We start from the raw sequence: 20,793 nt of genomic DNA, 5'->3' as shown, positions 1-20,793 counted from the left end.
CCAGTAGATGCTTTCTGACTAGTGTACTCTGGTAACCCAGCCAGTAGATGCTTTCTGACTAGTGTACTCTGGTTATTCATACAGCAGAGCTTTGACAGCTGCCACTGAGGCCCATGGAGAGGAGAGGAGAGAGTGGGGTAGCAAGCTGTTTTAACCTTTTAGCAGGCTAAGGGAAAGTGTTTCTGTCTCAACGTCTTGGCATTGGGTCAGCCTCCTGCTGCAGCACAGCTCAGTTCCACCAGAGTGCTGCCACTTACCTATGCAAATCTGGCCAGATAACGGCACTATCGCCTGCAGCTGCATGCATTGGAGATCAACGAACACGGCACTGCTCTGACAACCCTGGGCTTTCTGAATGCATCATATGCATATAGGGAGAGAGGGGTGAGTTTTTACCCTGTGTTTTTAGAATGTTATCCTTTATTTAGGTATTAAACTGGATAACAATAGCGATGCATAGGCAAAAAGAAACATAGGTCAGTCAGAGACCAGTTTGTTCACTCGTCACAGAAGAGTTTGAATTTAAGTAGAGAGCACTGACTGGCAGCTCCCTCTCCTCTCCCCTGCCCTCTGTGCATTCGGAAAGTATTCAGACCCCTTGACTTTTTCCACATTTTGTTACGTTACAGCCTTATTCTAAAATGGATTAAATCGTATTTTTTACTCATCACTCGACACACAATACCCCGTAAAGACAAAGCAAAATCAGGTTTTTAGACATTTTTTAAACAGAAATACCTTATTTACATAAGTATTCAGACCCTTTGCTATGAGACTCGAAATTGAGCTCAGCTGCATCCTGTTTGCACTGATCATCCGTGATATGTTTCTTCAACTTGATTGGAGTCCATCTGTAGTAAATTCAATTGATTGGATATGATTTGGGAAGGCACAGTTAACAGTGCATGTCAGAGCAAAAAACAAGCCATGAGATCGAAGGAATTGTCCGTAGAGCTCCGAGACAGGATTGTGTCGAAGCACAGATCTAGGGAAGGGTGCCAACACATTTCTGCAGCATTGAAGGTCCCCAAGAACAAAGTGACCTCCATCATTCTTCACTATGAAATCTGGTTTCCGAGCTGGTCATGGGTGCACCTCAGCCACGCTCAAGGTCCTAAACAATATCATAACCGTTATCGATAAAAGTCAGTACTGTGCAGCCGTCTTCATCGACCTGGCCAAGGCTTTCGACTCTGTCAATCACCGCATTCTTATCGGCAGACTCAATAGCCTTGGCTTCTCAAATGACTGCCTCGCCTGGTTCACCAACTACTTCTCAGATAGAGTTCAGTTTTTCAAATTAGAGGGCCTGTTGTCCGGACCTCTGGAAGTCTCTATGGGGGTGCCACAGGGTTCAATTCTCGGGCCGACTCTTTTCTCTGTATATATCAATGATGTCGCTCTTGCTGCTGGTGATTCTCTGATCCTCCTCTACGTAAAAGACACCATTCTGTATACATCAGGCCCTTCTTTGGACACTGTGCTAACAAACCTCCAAACGAGCTTCAATGCCATACAACAGTTCTTCCGTGGCCTGCAACTGCTATTAAATGCAAGTAAAACTAAGTGCATGCTCTTCAACCGATTGCTGCCCGCACCCTCCCGCCCGACTAGCATCACTACTCTGGACGGTTCTGACTTGAATATGTGGACAACTACAAATACCTAGGTGTCTGGTTAGACTGTAAAAACTCTCCTTCCAGACTCATATTAAGCATCTCCAATCTAAAATTAAATCTAGAATCAGCTTCCTATTTCAGAACAAAGACTCCTTCACTCATGCTGCCAAACATACCCTCGTAAAACTGACTATCCTACCGATCCTTGACTTAGGCGATGAGATTTACAAAATAGCCTCCAACACTCTACTCAGCAAACTGGAAGTAGTTTATCTCTGTGCCATCCGTTTTGTCACCAAAGCCCCATATACTACCCACCACTGCGACCTGTATGCTCTCGTTGGCTGGCCCTCACTACATATTCGTTGCCAAACCCACTGGCTCCAGGTCATCTATAAATCTTTGCTAGGTTTAGCCCCGCCTTATCTCAGCTCACTGGTCACCATAGCAACACCCACCCGTAGCACGCGCTCCAGCAGGTATATTTCACTGGTCATCCCCAAAGCCAACACTTCCTTTGGCCAGCTTTTCTTCCAGTTCTCTGCTGCCAATGACTGGAACAAATTGCAAAAATCACTGAAGCTGGAGTCTTGTATCTCCCTCTCTAACTTTAAGTATCAGCTGTCAGAGCAGCTTACCGATCACTGTACCTGTACACAGCCAATCTGTAAATAGCACACCCAACTACCTCATCCCCATATTGTTACTTAGCCTCTTGCTCTTTTGCACCCCAGTATCTTTACTTGCACATCATCATCTGCACATCTATTACTCCAATGTTAATGCTACATTGTAATTATTTCACCTCTATGGCCTATTTATTGCCTTACCTCCCTACTCTTCTACATTTGCACACACTGTACATAGATTTTTCTATTGTGTTATCGATTATGTTTGTTTATGTGTAATTCTATGTTGTTGTTTTTGTCCCACTGCTTTGCTTTATCTTGGCCAGGTCGCAGTTGTAAATGAGAACTTGTTCTCAACTGGCCTACCTGGTTAAATAAAGGTGAAATAAATAAATCATTCTTAAATGGAAGAAGTTTGGAACCACCAAGACTCTTCCTAGAACTAAGCAATCGGGGGAGAAGGGCCTTCATCAGGTAGGTGAACAAGAACCTGATGGTCACTCTGACAAAGCTCTAGAGTTCCTCTGTGGAGAGGGGGAAACTTCCAGAAGGACAACCATCTCTGCGGCACTGCACCAATCAGACCTTTATGGTGGAGTGGCCAGACAGAAGTCACTTCTCAGTAAAAGGCACATGACAGGCCGCTTGGAGTTTACCAAAAGGCACATAATGGACTCAGACCATGAGAAATGGCCTGAATGCCTGAATGCCAAGCGTCACGTCTGGAGGAAATCTGGCACCATCCCTACGGTGAAGCATGGTGGTGGCAGAATCATGCTGTTTTCAGGGGCAGGGACAGGGAGACTGGTCAGAATCGAGGGAAAGATGAACGGAGCAAAGTACAGAGAGATCCTTGATGAAAACCTGCTCCAGAGCTCTCAGGGCCTCAGACTGGGGCGAAGGTTCACCTTCCAAAAGGACAACAACCCTAAGCACACAGCCAAGACAACACTGGAGTGGCTTCAGGACTCTGAATGTCCTTGAGTGGCCCAGCTGGAGCCCAGACTTGATCCCAATTTAACATCTCTGGAGATGGTTGAAGCTGGTTGAGAGAACGCCAAGAGTGTGCAAAGTTGTAATCAAGGCTTTGAACAATCTCAAATATAACATATATTTTGATTTGTTTAACACTTTTTTTGGTACTACATGATTCCATATGTGTTATTTCATAGTTACGTCTTCACTATTATTGTACAATGTAGAAAATAGTAAAATAAAGAAAAACCCTTGAATGAGTAGGTGTTCTAAAACTTTTGACTGGTACTGTATATATATTTTGCACAGTGAACCTCAGACCAGTTTGGCTTTATTTCCAAGGCCAGCAACTTAATCCCTGGACCCTCCAGTGCAGAAACGGACATGAGTAGCATGTGGAGGAACACTGATCCTTAGTACATGGCACAGACTTGTGGGGAAAAAACTGGTCATTTTAGAAAGATGACTTTTTTAAGCCCCTCTGCTCTCTTTTCATTATTTTCTCCTCACATCAGGGCCTCCTCGCCGGTGTGAAGTCTCTTCCCTTCCCGTTCTCCGCCACAATGTCCCCCAAAAGATCGTCACTCAGCTCAGCCACAGACCCTAATCCACAGCTTTGCTTTTTCTTAAATGTATCATGAACAAGATCTTGTCTCATGCATTTCTAATTTCTTTAGAGGCTTCAGAAGTTCCAAATGAGGGCAGAGTATTTGTTTTCCGCTGTGACATTTGCATAGCTAATCTGGTATTTGCATTCATCAATTGGTTCATTAATTAGGTCAGTGATCAAAGCCGGATTTCTCTATCACTGTACAGAAAGAAGAAAAAAAAACATTTTGGTGGCTCTATGACGGAGCCCTGCGCATTAACAAAGAAAAAAAAAGCGAGGGACTTTCAGCAGAGAAGATCTAACGCATAATTTCTTATGGAGAGCCAGCCTGGTGAGAGAGAGAGTGAGAGGGGTGCTGCACTCTTATGTAATTCAGCAACATCATTATAAAACTAGTAAAATGAAGGAAGCAGGAAAAAACCTCCAGTATGGCAGCAGCAGAGTTGGGACATCCACGCCATCTACTGGTGAAGATGAGATTACGTTTTAAGCACAGGCCTGGGAAACCAACTGTCCTCTCACAGACTGGATTTTAGTCTTCTGAAAGCATCTGGTTCACACTGATTGCATGAATGATCAACCAGCACCGGGCCCAACACCATTACTCATCTGAGACAAATCCAGGCCCTTGGAGGGACCCACAATGCACCTTCCCTCTCTCCAACCCCTTTGTCAGTGTGGATGTGTAATTTGTCTGGCTTCCGCTTTCAGCTGACCTCTTTCTTGACAGAATGTCTAGTGTGTGTGTGCGTGTGTGTGTGTGTGTGTGTGTGTGTGTGTGTGTGTGTGTGTGTGTGTGTGTGTGTGTGTGTGTGTGTGTGTGTGTGTGTGTGTGTGTGTGTGTGTGTGTGTGTGTGTGTGTGTGTGTGTGTGTGTGTGTGTGTGTGTGCAGGGCGCCAAACTCTTATCCTGCTGACTCTCATATTGTACACCACGGAGCAGCTAGCGACACTGGGGGCTCTATCCCGCCTGCTGCTTGCCTAGCTCTCTCTCCTCTAGTAGCTGCAGAACATTAGCACCTGAGTACGCCTCACACGAGAAGAAGTGAAAAGGATTGAAAAGAAACCGCTGACCATATGTTTTCCTTTCCCCCTCTCCGCAATTCAGAATCCGCTGCTGAAAAAGTGTGATCAATTTGATAGGCTTGAGCGCATTGTAAAATGAGAGTTGCCTTGCTTTAATTGCATCCATTGAAATGTTTTGCGCCCTAGTGAGTTAAGTGTCCCATTATTTGAGTACACTCACAAACCATACACTCTGTACACTCCCCTTAAAACAAAGGTTCCATAAACAAAGACATCATCTATTATTCTGCTTGGGATTCTACACGGTGCTCATTTCTAAATGGCTATAATGATCGTCCATTCACACAGCTCTTCATGCTTAATCGCTCTCACTTAAATACACAAGCACAACAAAAAACTACTACTACAGGAAAACATGAACCAATGGAGGTTCCTTCTCCACATTCAGCAAGGCACTCAAACACAACACTGGCAAAGTCTTAATTTGATTCATCATCTATACATACACTCCAATCCTCTTGTAAAATGAAATTCACTTGGGGAGGGGGTTCTATAGTTTTCTCGGGGGGAACTGAGCAAATGTAAAGTAATGCTGTAACATGTCAGTTATTGTTTATTAGCGATGCTGAAGATCCCTGCTGAAATCTAATTGAGCAATGGAGCCCGTCTTCTCTGATGCAGCCCTCTACCCATCCTCTCTCCCACACCAGAGTGAATGGAGACCCTACATGGAGCCAGGCCCTTGCAGCACCATGCAACAGGCTCCCAAATAATCAGCGTTGGCCCCAGAGTCCCTCAAGCCTCCTGCTTGTCCCCAGTGGACCCAGGATAGGAGTCATTGCCCTGCGCCACCCGCTTCACATCCCCGTCCCGGCTTGACTCCCGTCCCCGCGTCCAAACATGATTAATCTCCAATCCGTGTCCAAACATGATTAATCTCCAAACAGAGGCCATTACTCAAAACAGACAGATATGGACTCTCCAAGACACAGGCATTACCTGAGGTCTGCATTATTGGACCAGTATTTATTAATGACTGCATCGATAAATGCATTATGCATTTACAAATGTTATAAATGCCCCAACAATGATTAAGATCCAATTTACAGTATAGTCATCATACCTACATACCTACATTTGTAGGAATCAGCAATGCCGGGGAGCAGGTGTGACACAGCATAGCATAAGGGCTAGATTGCTCAATCATTTTATGATTGGCAGTCATCCTAAATATAACGCATATAAAGTATAGACAGCCTACAAGACTGGTTTAATCACGTGGACTGGAGTATGTTCTGTGTCACCTCTGGAGATAACATCAATGAATGCGCTGACTCAGGCACCGGATTCATAGAAAAATGCATAAATGATGTGATACCGATAGTGTCTCTCAAAACGTTCCTGAATTGAAAAACGTGGATTGATAGCAGCCTTGTAGGAAAACTGAAAGAGAGAGATGCTGCTTATAAAAAGGGCAAGGTGACCGGGGACAATAGTTTGGTTTAAACAACGCATATTCGACATACGCAGATCGATCAAGATGGCGAAACACAAGTATAAGGACAACGTGGAGTAGCAATTCAGTGGGTCGGACACAAGGCGTATGTGGCAGGGGCTCTTAACAAACGCAGATTGCAAAAAGAAAGCCAGCCACATCGCAATCACCAACACCACGCTACCAGAGGTGCTAAACACGTTTTTCTTACAATTTTAGCACAATGACACTGAGCTGCAGAGGAGAGCCCCCGATGACAACATGGGCTACACACTCACAGTCTCCGCTGAGGACGTGCTAACCCTCGCAAGGTTGCCGGCCCGGACGGCATCCCTGGCCGTGCCCTCAGAGCATGTGTAGACCAGCTGGCTGTTGTGTTTTCTGACATTGTTATTATCTCCTTAGCTCAGGCTGCTATACCCACCTGCTTCAAGTTGTCCACTATCATTCCTGTGCCCAAGAAAGGGAAAGTAACTAAACTGAATGACTCCCGGCCAGTAGCACTCACTTCCGTCATCATTAAGTGCTTCGAGAGGTTAGTCAAGACCGTATCACCTCCTCCTTCCCCGACACACTCGACCCTCTCTAATTCGCCTACCGCCCTAACAGATCCACAGACGACGCAATCGCCATTGCAATGCACACTGCTCTTACCCACCTGGACAAAAGGAATGCATATCTGAGGATGCTGTTCTTTAAATACAACTTGGCCGTTAATACCGCCTTATCTCAGCTCACCATAGTGCTCACCATAGCAGCACCCACCGTAGCACCCCCTCCAGCAGGTATATTTCACTGGTCACCACCAAAGCCAATTCCTCCTTTGGCTGCCTTTCCTTCCAGTTCTCTGCTGCCAATGACTGGAACGAATTGTAAAAATCACTGAAGCTGGAGACTCATATCTCCCTCACTAACTTTAAGCACCAGCTGTCAGAGCAGCTCACAGATCACTGCACCTGTACACAGCTCATCTGTAAATAGCCCATCCAACTACCTCATCCCCATACTGTTTTTTTTCTTCTCCTTTGCACTCCAGTATCTCTACTTGCACATTCATCATCTGCACATCTATCACTCCAGTGTTTAATTGCTAAATTGTAATTATTTTGCCACTATGACCTATTTATTGCCTTACCTCCCTTATCTTACCTAATTTGCACACACTGTATATAGACTTTTTTCTCTATTGTGTTATTGACTGTATGTTTGTTTATTCCATGTGTAACTCTGTGTTGTTGTTTGTGTCGCACTGCTTTGCTTTATCTTGGCCAGGTCGCAGTTGTAAATGAGAACTTGTTCTCAACTAACCTACCTGGTTAAATAAAGGTGAAATATATATATTTTTTAAATGCCATAGTAACCTATGAGCTCATTACAAAGATCGCAGCCCTGCGTCAAACTACTCCCTATGCAGCTGGGTCCTGGACTTCTTGACGGGCCGCCCCAGGTGGTGAAGGTAGGCAACATTACCTCCTCAACATTGGTCTCAACACGGGAGCCCCTCAGTCCCCTCCAGTATTCCATGTACACCCACAACTGTGTGGACACAGTTCCAACTCCATCATCAAGTTCGCTGATGATGCAATAGTACTGTAGTAGGCCTGATTACCAACAACGACGAGACAGCCTACAGGGAGGTAGGCACTCTGACGGCGTGGTGCCATGTAAACAACCTCTCCAAAACGATGCCGGATTCAACATTTTGAATTTTCTATTTAAATTATTATTCAAAATTCAAGAATGTTATATATGTGGGGGATACAACCTTCCCAGCTCCGCAGATTTTTCTGCGAAGAGACAAAGCAATTAGATCATTTATTTTGGTACTGTCCAGATGTAGCTTGTTTTTGTTCACAGGTCAGGGAACATTTACCTGGCACTAACTCCACAGATGGAGTGATATGAAAAGTCATAGTCAATCAATCAATAATATAATAGTACTTTTAGCAAAAATGTTTATCTTTCATTTATAATCTGTAGAAACAATGAGAATGGAAAGCTTCAGAACGTTGTGAAACATCACAGCACAGTTGAAAAATATATGGCAAATATAAATTAAGAGACAGATGTGAGGGGCTGAATGGAGCGGGACTGATAACAACAAGATAACTAATGTGTCCATTAAATATATATAGGTTCAAAACTTTTGTGAAACAGCACAGTTAAAAATGTATGGCAAATAGAAATCAAACTGGATGGACAGGTTGAGGGTAGAGGAAGGACAGGACTAAAAACAAACAAAATATAACTATTGTCCGTAAAATGTTAATAGCATGTATAAGCTTGAAGTAAAAGGAGAAATGTTCATTACTTTACTCCAATTAGAGGAGAGGTGGTAGGGTTAGTGCAAAATAATGAAGGAAAATGTATTTAACAAATATATGTATATATACAGTACCAGTCAAAAGTTTGGACACACCTACTCATTCAAGGATTTTTCTTTGTTTTACTATTTTCTGCATTGTAGAATAATAGTAAAGACATCATAACTATGAAATAACACATATGGAAACATGCAGTAACCAAAAAGTGTTAAACAAATCAAAATATATTTTATATTTGAGATTGTTCAAAGTAGCCACCCTTTGCCTTGATGACAGCTTTGCACACTCTTGGTATTTTCTATATAGGGGATTTGAAATTATGCAGACAATTACATTGATGGAAGCTGCAATCTATCTGCAATGTTAAAGCTGATCTACTCCCTGAATTTTTTTTTAACTCTCCCTCAACGTTTTCAAAACAAAGGAGCTGATTGTAAACTTCAGGAGGAACCAGACTGGACACGCCCCATCCTCATCAATGGGGCTGCCGTGGAGATGGTCAATAAATCCAAATTCGTCTGCATACACATCTCAGAGAAGCTGAAATGGTCTAACCACACGGACACTGTGGTGAAGAAGGCACGAAAGCGACTCTTCAACCTCAGGATGCTGAAGATATTCGGCCTGTCCCCGAGGGCCCTCACAGTGTTCTACAGGAGCACCATCAAGAGCATACTGTTGGGCTGCATCCCAGCCTGGTACAGCAATAGGTGCAGCTGAGGGTGATAGGTGCAGCCGAGGGTGATAGGTGCAGCCGAGGGTGATAGGTGCAGCCGAGGCAGCCGAACGCACCATTGGATGCACACTGCCTGCCCTATAGGACACCTACAACACCAGGTGTGGCAGGAAGGCCAATAAAATCATCAAGGACCCCAGCCCCCAAAGCCACGCCCTGTCCCCCCCCCCCGCAGGCTTTACTCTGCCTCCACCCCAATGGACATGTATTTATTGATCACTGCTACAGTGATGATGTATATAGTGCTACTTCTATTTCTATGGCTGTTGTTTTTTATTACCATTTTCATTATTTTATTTCACTTAGTCCTGCAGCTCGGAGCCTAATATTTGAACTGTACCTTGCAATCCCACCTGCAACCCCTGTACATGTGACTATTAAACACAGCATTGCTCTAAGCCAGGGTAGTGGTGGAGGCCCAGTCCAGACGTAGTGAAGCATGACTGTACTTTCAGAACAAATGAGGGCCTTATGCATGGGCGGCTACACTCTTTGATCCCCTCTCCCAAAAATACCTGCACTTCTCTGGGCTCAGCCTCCACTGCATTGGGGACAATCACAAAGATGATTAACTTGTTGAGACAAAGTCCAACTGGCAGCATGATTAGGCACAATCAGACGATCTATCCTAGCTGGCTCATCTTCTGCCCCCCTTATGAAATCAATTGCAATATTGGCACATGAATGAAAAACAGGCATGGAAAAAAAGGAATTATCCTGTATCTTTGGTCTGTTCAGTATTACCAGGCGGGCCATTGATGGTGAGCGGCGGGAAATATCTCTAATAGTGTTGCTTGACTAATACCAGCTGGAATAAAGGGTGGAGGAAGGACAGGACACCAGGGCTAACTTTAACATGGAGAGTTGGAGACAAGGACTTAGAGTTGAGTCATGCTTTTGAAATGAACTTTGTCAGTGTTTTTGGTGCCGGTGTAGCAGGTAGGCAGAGCAGAGGAGAGGACAGACTGTGCTGCTGTTAGGGAGACTCATATAAAGTATCCGTGCCTGTATCCCTGAGGCTGGCAAGAAGAGATTACTCATTTTTAGGTTGAACACCCAAGCAAACTTGGCTTTTTCTTTCACTAAAACTGGTATAGAACTGTCCAATCCAACACAGAACTCACCCTCACCACTCAATGAATGGTTCCTAACATCAAAATACTTCTGCATTAACTATCATCCATGATCATCAGCAAAATCAGGCATTGTAAAGTGATTATAAAGCCTGGGACAGTGGGTCCTAGTCTGTAATACTTTGCAAAGACTTAACTTCTGGCATTAGACGTCTTCCTCCGTAAGCCTCTTTAAGAGCACAGCCTTCCCCACTAATGACCACAGGAGATCAGAGGGGCCAGAGGATCTGAGTCGCCTAGTTAAATTGTGTTATTTTGATGACACTTTCTGCTTTTTCATGTCATTGTGTCTTTGGCCATCATCATGTAGTTTTGGGGAGAGAGGGAGGAGAGTCAGCCAGGCAGCAGTGAGCCCTACCCTGCTCTGCTTCAGAGAGCCAGCCAGACACTGTGATCACAGAGCTGCTGTGCCTGTTTTACCTCTCTGGGGGCTTAATGACGACCATGTCACTGCACAAGGTTATGCACTCTTATTCTCATGTGGGCAGCTGCAGTGTAATTGCCAGGTGTTTCTTTTATCAAACCGTTTCGTGGCTGTCTTTGGCTGCAGCTGCGTTGTTTCCTGTACCGACTAAGAGAGAGAGGAGAGAGAGGATCTTCCTGTTTTGCTCCTCACCACTTTTGCAACCTTTACGGTTCTTATGAGGCCAAAATAAAGTACATGGTGTTGTGTTAGGGCTAAGAGGTGCTCAGTAGAAGGTTAAGTGTTCTGTTGTTGAGTGTAGAGGAAGCAGGAAGAGCCCTCTGAGAGCCTGGGTGGGTGTTGCAATAGTCAAGTAGACAATGCATACATGATGAACCTATGCTCTGCCCGCATACATAGATTTCACTGGGGCCCTTTTCCAAGAACGATTGATATTCTGTCTAGTGCTTTGAGTACTGTACATTATTGGCTTGTTGGAGATTGCATTTCAGAGCGATAATAACCGTCTGGCATTTTGTCCCCTCGACTGGGCATACTTAAAAGTAGGTGCTCTTTTAGAATTGTTCCTGGTTGGTGGTTACTGAGTGCTGCCTATTGATTATTCTTGGAGGCTTATTTCATTTCTTGGAAGAGGTGTTTCAATTCACAACAAAGGAACATTGTGTAACTCTATCTGTAATGCTATTTTAGTGTCCTGTAACCTTTTATAGGACGATATCATCCTATATAAATGTATGTGTGGGTCAGAGACAGAGAGATGGAGCAGTAGGAGTGACTAGACCTGCATGTCTGGCGGTGTACAGATGTAAATAAGAACAGAGAATGACAGCCATGCTGCTTACTGTACTAAGTAAACACATCACAGGACCATGTGATTTATTGCCGGGTTGGGATGACATTTCTGCCGTGGCGGGCGGGACGAGGAGCCAGAGTCCTGCGTTTTATTTTTGGGGAGCGGCGGGACGGGGACGAACGCTGCATTCTTATTCCTCAGGTGAAGAAAGGGCACTCCTCTTATCTCTCTGGTGGAGGAGAATCCAGGGGTTGAAAGGGCTGAGAGTGAATACTATATCAGCTTGATAAAGACCTGAGAAGTGCACCATGAAAATAATAATATGTCCTTCCCTTTTATTTATTTATGTTTGTCCCAGCATATTGTTGTCGCGAAGGGCACATTGAAGATGCAAGCAGAATCGCAAGTTCTCTGCTAGTCTTTACCCTCTCCAAATCCACACCTGCTGCCGTTCCTGTAGACTGTCACCATAAAGTTTTGGGCCTTCCCATCCTAAAAGTTGTCATCCTAATGTCCCTCAGGCCTACATGTCCCTTAGTTATTACTGTAAGCTTGTGGGTGGAACCCAGGGTTGTTATAACGGGATACAGCAAGGAATATTAATCACTTGTTCATCAACGTCCCATTAATATGCTAGTATAATTTGGACCACTTAGGTTCCCTCACACTCATACATTCAGCCATACGCTCAGTAACAGCATCGGCTTCTACATTATGTGACCCTATAGTGAGTCATGGTGCTATTATCCATCCGCTGTCGTGTCCTCCAACCACATGAAGTAGTGTGATGTAGTCATGCACTGCATCGCGCCTGCAGAAGGGAGCTCTAGTGTGGTCTGTAGGTCGTGTGTGTGTACACTGTGAAGGTGTCCTATGAGAGACGAAGACGGAGGACGGGAGTATCACCTTACTGGAGGTCTGGCTGATTCATTGCAGAGGACATTAATATGCAGGGAGCAACGCAGCAACAGAGCTACACGGTCAGGGTATGCTAGTAGGTGCCAGGCGCACCGGTTTGAGTGTGTCAAGAACTGCAATGCTGCTGGGTTTTTCATGCTTAGCAGTTTACAGTGTGCGTCCAGAGTGGTCCACCAACCAAGCATTGGAGTCAACATGGGTCAGTATCCCTGTGGAACGCTTTCAACACCTTGTAGTCCATGCCCTGACACATTGAGGCTCTTCTGAGGGAAAAAGGGGTTGCAACTCAATATTAGGAAGGTGTTTCTAATGTTTTGTACACTCAGTGTATAACAGTGAATGTCTGAGAGCATCCAAGCATCTGCAAATATATCTTTCAACTTGTGTCAATCATTACACGTTTACCTACCATGGCAGCCACTAGGTGGCAGTAATTTGTAGGTTTCTTCTTTCAACCTATTTGACTTTGTAGTGAGATGGTTAATGCCTTTAGTGTGAGTCCATTGTCCTGATAATGAACAGAAACAAAATACAATTTGTGCTCATTACAAACTTGGTCATTAGAGGACCCTTTGTATTGATGATGCATTTGGTCCAATGCATTTGTTCTGAGCCTTGCCCAATAGCCTGTCTCTAAAACGCTCAGCAGACAGTGGGGATGAGATTGGGCAGAAAAATGAAAGGGTTTCCAAAGAGCCGCCAGTCATTGAGTCAGTGAATAGTACTGTTGAGTCAGGCTTGTTTACAGCCATTACTGTTCTGCCTCTGGAAAACTTCCTGCTCTTCTCAGTCTTCAAATTGGTCTGTTGTTGTGAACAATGGTAATCGACAGAAGACCAGTCAAAACTCTTGAATCTCAACTGCAACTGTCTGGGGTAGATGTTCACTGTTTCCCGTATATTCTCTCTTCATACACAAATAATTGTCTTTGTAACTGTGTATTTACAGGACTTCTGGAGTGATGTCTTCGACAACATGTCAATGTACTCTTCCGCTGGCCTGTGCCCGTGTATATGTTAGCTGGTTGTATGTGTGCCTTCTGGGATAGGAATAGAGGTGTATACAGGGTTAATGTCCTGCTGTGTGGTGGGAACAGTATACTGGACATCTAGGATGTAGAAGGGAGGTGTAGAGACTGGTGGTCTGTGTGTGTGACACTGTCTGGACCTACCACCATTCCTCTCCACAGACCAGGGCTGACATGGAGAAAGAACATGTCCCTCTGTCTAGCGTCTGTATCTATATCTGGTGAAGTGGAAGCAGCCAAGGTTTATCCTCACACCGTGTGCCGTCAGGAAATGCCTGGACAATGTTTAAACCTGCCCATCTAAATCCCAAATGCCAGAGCTCTAAATCAGGCAGCCGAGAACAAATACTCTAGCCGTTTTTTTGGCTTGGCCCTGCGTGTGGGTTTGCACGGCTCTCTCTCTCTCTCTCTCTCTCTCTCTCTCTCTCTCTCTCTCTCTCTCTCTCTCTCTCTCTCTCTCTCAAGTGAAATACTTTGGCATCCGCCGCTCAGAACAGCATAGCTACATCAATGAGAAATACTCTGTTCTGCTCTTTAGTCTGGGGAGAACACGGACAGTTTTGTATTTATTGGAATAGTCTATTTTCTTATCATGCTTGCCAACTGAGACTTAATTGTGTTTTATAGGTAGCATAGGACATGCATGGAGTTTAGTCACGGGAGTGAAGAATTATAGTCTACTGCCTGATGCAGCACAGTTTGGGAACACAGTCCGATTGAATTATATACATGAAGCCAACCATTGCTGTAGATTAAAAAGTGAACATATGCTGTGTGTTTGTATGTTACTCAGGCCAATGGCCTTCTCTCTCCAAGCAGTGACTTGGGAATGGGGTCAGGTGAGAGGCTGAGGGGGTGAGAGAACGGGGTGAGGTGTCTAAGTTCCTGTGTTCACGCTCCTGACCCCTGAGTTTAAAGTGGGAATTTCAGTACGAAGCTCCACATTCAACACCTGTCCAAAATGAATAAAATGTTTCAATTATCCAGAGGGAAGGAAGGCAGACAACTCTGCTGCTTGTATAACTGGAGTTTTGTAAGATGGTATGTGTGTTCATAATCCTCGGTAAAGAGCAAGCCGTATTTGTGGCCTTTGGCAAGAATTTCTGGGCTGTACTGTAGTATGTGTAGACTAATCATGACCTAAAGCCTGGGAACCAAATGAATAATGATATTTAGCCAGGGTCCATAGATGTCTCTGTAGCAACACCACCCCGCATAAGAGATAAAGAGAAAGAAAATAGTTGTATAGCTGTTCTCTTATCAATGAGAATCCACATAATGAAGTGGCACCCAGGGCTGTATCAGATCAATCACTATGTCTGTCACAAAGGGCTGGTCTGTGGTCTGTGTGTGTGTGTGTGTGTGTGTGTGTGGTTTTAGGTTAAGGTTAGGTTTTCGGGTTAGGGTAAGGATTAAGGTTAGGGTATGGTTAGGTTTAGGGTTAGGGTATGGTTAGGTTTAGGGTTAGGGGTTAGGGAATATAGGATTTTGAGTGGGACTGAATTGTGTGTCCCCACAAGGTTAGTTGTACAAGACTGTGTGTGTCTGTGTCCACGTAAGGAAAGCCTCTGTCTGACAGTCTGTTCATCTGTGGGTCTGTCACCCTGTCTGGATGTTATTAAAATAGACAAAAACAAACTATCTTGGTGACTAAGCGAGCCATTTATGAGGCAAAGTGTCTGTTTGTCATTGAGCAATATCAAGCTGCAGCGGTCTGAGATTTCAGATTCAGACCAGTAAGTGTCTGCTAGCTCTTTATAATCATTCAGTCAGGCAGGACCTTGTTGTGATATTGTCTGGTGAGTGTATAGGAGAGGAGGATAGAGGGAAAGGGAGAGGAAGATGGAGAAGAGAGGGGGCTAGAGGGAGAGGAAGAGGGAGAGGAGAGGAGGCTAGAGGGAGAGGAGAGGAGAGGAGAGGAGAGGAGAGGAGAGGAGAGGAGAGGAGAGGAGAGGAGAGGAGAGGAGAGGAGAGGAGAGGAGAGGAGAGGAGAGGAGAGGAGAGGAGAGGAGAGGAGAGGAGAGGAGAGGAAGAGTAGGTTAGATGGAGAGGGAGAGGAAGAGTAGGTTAGATGGAGAGGGAGAGGAAGAGTAGGCTAGATGGAGAGGAAGAGGAGAGGAGGCTAGAGAGAGGGAGAGGAGAGGAGGCTTGAGGAAGAGGGAGAGGAAAGGAGGCTTGAGAGAGGAGGAGGGAGAGGAAGAGGGGAGGAGGATAGAGGGAGAGGGAGAGGAAGAGGAGAAGGAGAGGTAGCTAGAGGGGAGTGGAGAGGCGAGGGAGAAGAAGAGGGAGGAAGAGGAGAGGGGGAGTAGACTAGAGGGTAATGAAGAGAAGAGGGAGAGGAAGAGGAGAGGGAGAGGAAACTAGAGGGAGAGGAGAGGAAGAGGAGAGGGAGAGGAGGGGAGAGGGAGAGGAGACTAGAGAGAGAAGAAGAGGAGAGGAGACGAGAGTAGGCTAGAGAGAGAGAGGGGGAGAGTAGAGAGTTTCTGGGGTTTGCAGACAACAGCACAGTGAACATCTGTGAGGACGACTCCCAAGGGAACAGCTGTGGATGTCGGGAGCTAATTGAATGGGCCGCTTCATCAAATTTACAGGCTCCATTTGCTTTGGGAAACACATGACAATGGAATTCTCCTATTCTCTTTTCTCTCTCTCTCTCTCCCCCCCCTCCTTTGTCTTTGTTTTTCCCTCTTTTCTTTGGGATTTAGATTTCATGGCCAGTCATCACAACATGGTGTGTTAGCTAACTGTGCTGGTGTTGTGCAAGTGAAACCCACAGTGAGATGAGGAACCACTTACTATGCCAGTCACTCTCCTCGACATTTCCCCGTCCATGAGACTGCTCATTAGTATTGCGGTGCAGTCAGAGCCAGAGTCTGGGGCTCACCTTAGTCATTAGAGAGACCCATGGGGTTGTTTGTATTATTATCTTTGATTTTGATTTGGTGTTATGCCGCTGTCCTTCCCTTGAGCCTGTATGTGCCACATGTGCGAAAGGCCACCATCCGATGGAACCCCCATCTCAAATGAGCTCTAGGCGCAGAACATTACATTGGAGGCAGAGGGCTGCAGGTCACAATATCTCAGTGAGAGGGACAGGAAAACCGTGAGGAGAGAGGAGAGGTGAGGAGAGGACCACCTGTGTATTCCTTCATTTGTCTGTCCAGTGAAATGTTCCACTGTAACATTTGGGGAGCAGATGGGGAAACGTATTGAGGTCACAACCGATGGGACATTGGGGGAAACCAGAAGGTCAGGGATCCTTTCAATAACATAGTGGCATTGGGAGTGTGGGTGGGAATATGGACATGCTGGTGTTTTTGTGTTTGCACATGTATGTGTGTGCATATGTGTGTCCGTTTGCATGCTTGTGTTCCTGCGTGTGCCTACATGTTTCTCTCATCAACATGTGTCCCTCCGGTGCCTTTGCATCATAGTAACATGCTCATCAGTACCAAATGAGTCCTGCCACCCTGACAGCTCTATTCCCCTGAGTAACCTCTGTCGATGTTCAACATCAGTCATGTCACTCCTGCATACAGCACATTGCGGTCTCCAGAATCTACCAGGGGTAGTAAATAGCCACTCTCTTCCCTCGCTCATCGATGCCCATCTTTCCTGTGTCTAGCCTACATCCTCTCCCTAGAGCTTCTCTACCCTTCATTGATTCTTCGTGTGGTGCATGCGTAGGGCTCCCGCCCACTGACGTTTGTTAGAATATCTGGAGGCTTGACATGCCAATGAGAGGTTCCCGTCCCGGTTACAGGTAGGGGTCGTGTGCTTTGTGTGCCGTGTGGTGTGTGACAGACAGACACAAAACAACAAGCACCAGGGGCCAGTGGTGCAGGTGGACTGAACCATGTAGTGATTATTGTACACCTGGAGCCCAAGTCAATCCAGTCAGATTGTCCATATTGAGTGAACTGGGCTTAAGGCTCACTCATTAGTTCAGCTAAGAGATTTGTTCCAGCAGCCAAAAAGGGCTTACTTGATTTTGTCTGGTTTGTATGGAAAACCGCAAATCAGATGTTACAAGAAGAACAAAGATAGTTTAAAGAAGTACAAGTAGACCAACACGTGCTTTGTCTTGACAGAGAAGCAATCTTCATTTGTGTATCATGTTGTTCATCTGTGTAACATTACCAGGCTGATTTTTGTATGTCATGATGAAACCGAATGTAATGAATTGTTGGTTTGGAGGGTTTGTCTGGTAGTCCTTGTGCTTAATGTAGAGCCAGGAAAACTGTCGTCAGGTGCATCACGCCTTCTCACTGAATGCCAATGGAATGTAATTGAAAACAGTTGGGTTCACGTCAAAGACTAAAGCCTCTCATCCAGTACTGTATGACCAAACTATCTTACAATAGCCAGCCTCCCTCAGCTGTATATATTACTGCAGTGGACATGCTGAAGTGAAACTTGGGCTCGTGAGCGGAAGTAACTAAATACAGGAGACTACTTTCTTGTGAGCAGGCTAAGATCAAACAGACATTAGTATTATGCTCATCAGTAGTTGTCAAAGGAGCAGTAAAATAATAAGTACCACCTACCGCTTCTCATTACCGGAATTAAGCCAAAAAGATGGACTTCTTACTTCTCATTTCACAGTAACAATTCTTCAGAAGATTAACGTTCTGAGCTCAAATTCCAGGAGAGACAGGAAAAGAGAGAGGGAGGAGCGGAAGGAGGGAATGAGAGCACTACTGAATGTGATTCCCAACAGACATCTGGAGAGTACTGACAGTGTTCAAGGCATGTGAATCTATCTAGCACGGACTTGGGTGAAAGTGCACACGCTGAGCAAATACTGTAGCTGAATTGAGACATACCATTTAAAACATAATGTGACTATGGTAGTACATTTAGTCTAGGGTAATTACATACAACCATAGAACCAACAACATGCAAGAGGACATAGACATTTCACCTAGATCATAAGCTGAGAAAGTGACTATACTGTAGATGTGAGATCGCAGAACAAGAGCATATACTTGTGTCCTGTTATGTGGAGCTCGCAGGGTTGTTCTCTCTCAGTGGGGCACCTGCTCCCTCAGGGTTTCCCCAGCACACAGCCTCACAGTCCCTTTAGATCAATGTCTTCTGTCGCTGTTCTTCACAAAGTGCACAGTGTTTCTACGAGACGTGAGAAGCTGCCACAGCTCAAACCAAATCTCAACGGAATGTATTAAAGATGGGATTTTAGGGCACTTAGAATCAGTCTTGTGGGTTTGCTATTGAAACCAACACGTTTTATTCGGAAAGAGAATCTCCTGGGATTATTCTATAATTTAAAAAAAAACTCTAAACTTAATTTAAGCCTAAAAACTGTAATGATATGAAATTCTGTATGACTGTGGTAATAAAGGGATAAAAAAAAACAGTGTCCACGGGGGAAATACTTGTCTTTAAAAACAAAAGCTATGGAGGTAGCATAATTAGGACATGTCACAGAGTCATCAATTGTCTGCCACTACAGGAATCTTGCACTGTTCTTCCATGATGAATTTAATTATTTTATGTCAGCTTAATGGAGATAAAATCCCAGCTAAGGCAGTCCCATGAAGGGTGTTGTGTGGTGATGGGGAGAGCCATGGGAGATGGAGAGATGGATACCTTATGGATGGATCTATCCTCAAATAATCTGTGTAGCTCTGTAGATTGGATGGATAACAGTGGTCTTGGAATGCACTCCCCACAGGTGGAAGGAAAATGCTGGATCGTGGAATGATCAGGACAGTGAACTTCCATGCTATATCAACTTAATGGAGTAAGTGGAGAGTAGGATGCATGTCAGAAGGATGCATGTAGATGCATGTCAGCTATATGACTACATAGTTGAACTACATTGCTTTATATAGAATACTGGGAATCCTGGACACTAACTCGGCCCATTGAGACCACCGCCTAATCATTATATTCACAGAGGAGGTCCACTAACTCGGAGCATGCAAACATTACCAACCATTAAGTACATTGAACTGAACCTTAACTTGGCTATCCTTGATGTTAAAACCTCTTAAGGATCTGCCCCTTTTTTCAATGTTCTCCTAAAATGACATAACCAAATCGAACTACCATCATCTTTAAAATGCAAGAGAAAGGCCATAATGTATTATTCCAGCCCAGGAGCAATTTAGATTGTGGCCACTAGATGGCAGCAGTGTATGTGCCACGTTTTAGACTGATCCAATGAACCATTGCATTTCTTTTCAACATTTTGTATCAAGACTGCCCAAATGTGCCTAATTGTTTTATTAATACATTTTCAAGTTCATAACTGTGGACTCTCCTCAACAATAGCATTATATTCTTTCACTGTAAGATCTACTGTAAATTGGACAGTGCAGTTAGATTAACAAGAATTTAAGCTTTCTGCCAATATTAGATATGTCTATGTCCTGGGAAATGTTCTTGTTACTTACAACCTCATGCTAATCACATTAGCCTACGTTAGCGCAACCGTCCCGCGGGGGACCCACCGATCCTGTAGAGGATTTATTAACTAAAGTATTGAGACGAGTGATAATGAAATGACCACGGTAGTAGCATTCTACACAGTAGAGGAAAGCAGCAGCGAATCGGCAGCAATCATCGGTACTACAGTTTTAACAGCAAGAATAAAACCAGATGTATTCTGCCACTGAACTTTGCCATAAATGAGCACTTGTCTCAACAGCAGCATAGCAGTGCCCTGCTGTTAAATAACGTGGTAAATCGAGGGTAATTGCCTCCAACCTGTAATAATTTTCCCTTGGTGAATGAAAGGTAGTTGACATTTTAACAGCCTGTGATAGCTGCACAAGAAAATAATGATCTGCTCATACCAGGCTATTAGAGATCAACTGTGCTGCAGTCAGAGTGGGAAGAACAACAGAACGGCTGTGCTCTCTGTTCTGTTCTGTTCAGTAGGTAATCCACTTTGCAAGAAGGGAAAGCATGTGAGAAATGCTAGTGATTCCAACCAACTCTCCGAATGGGGAGATATGTTGAAATTGCCTCCTTGTTTTCTCCTCTGGACTGCTTGCTATCTTGCTACGGTCGTTTTCCGGTCTTGACCTGTTGAACGATCCTAATTCATCAATGACAGA

The sequence above is a fragment of the Salmo salar genome, chromosome ssa26, assembly GCF_905237065.1.
Source record: "Salmo salar chromosome ssa26, Ssal_v3.1, whole genome shotgun sequence".
NCBI classification, from domain to species: domain Eukaryota; kingdom Metazoa; phylum Chordata; class Actinopteri; order Salmoniformes; family Salmonidae; genus Salmo; species Salmo salar.
This window is presented reverse-complemented; position numbering follows the sequence as displayed.